Raw genomic sequence first — 968 nt, 5'->3', positions numbered from 1 at the left:
AAAATGTGAGTGTTTCCTTTGATCTCTTGAAATAAAGGCCAATGCTTAGCTGAGATAGGCAATAATGCCATAAACTTGCAGTTCTATCTTCAATTCTCTAACATTTCTCCTCTGCTTTTTCAAAGATTCCAAAATAGACTCAGTTTCCCTGTTTTTCGTATTTTAATTATTTGCCTTCCAAATACTAGTATGTTTTCAAGATGGATAAAAATGAATCAATTTCTTAGTTGATTCCTTGTTTGACATGAGCCTTTACCTAAGCTTGCATTTATTTAAAAGAAAAGAAAAAAAAAAAGCCAGGCGTGGTGGCTCATTCCTGTAATCCCAGCACTTTGGCAGACCAAGGGAGGTAGATCACCTGAGACTGAGAGTTTGAGATCAGCCTGGCCAACATGGTGAAATCCTGTTTCTACTAAAAATACAAAAATTAGCCAGGGGTGGCAGGCACCTTTAATCCCAGCTACTTGGGAGGCTGAGGCAGGAAAATCATTTGAACCCGGGAGGCAGAGGTTGCAGTGAGCTGAGATCGTGCCACTGCACTCCAGCCTGGGCAACAAGAGGGAGACTCCATCTCAAGAAAAAAAAAAAAAAAGGTTATTCTCGGTCTCAAACATCAACCCAATGAGAACCTGAGAACTAGCCCTTCACCAATCAAATATAATGTTTCAAATCTTGGAACCCTAGAACCCCAAATTTATCTTCTAAAAGATGGTTGAAATAAACCTGGCACAGAATATGCCTTTGTTTTATCTAAAATTGACTGAGTCTCTGTGAAGAATAGGGCTAGATTGTATGCACGAAGCAGTTATACAGCAAATGTTTAAAAAACTGAGAGTCCCATGGAATCAAGATCATTTAGACAACAGGTAAAGTAGCAAAATATCTAAATTTTAATTAAAACTAAGTTAAAATGCCCATTCAGACAGTAACTTGTTGGGAAAAATGAAGACAACTATATCATTTACCTA

The sequence above is a fragment of the Mandrillus leucophaeus genome, unplaced genomic scaffold (assembly GCF_000951045.1).
Source record: "Mandrillus leucophaeus isolate KB7577 unplaced genomic scaffold, Mleu.le_1.0 Scaffold1254, whole genome shotgun sequence".
NCBI lineage: Eukaryota > Metazoa > Chordata > Mammalia > Primates > Cercopithecidae > Mandrillus > Mandrillus leucophaeus.
Note: the sequence above shows the minus strand (reverse complement) of the source record.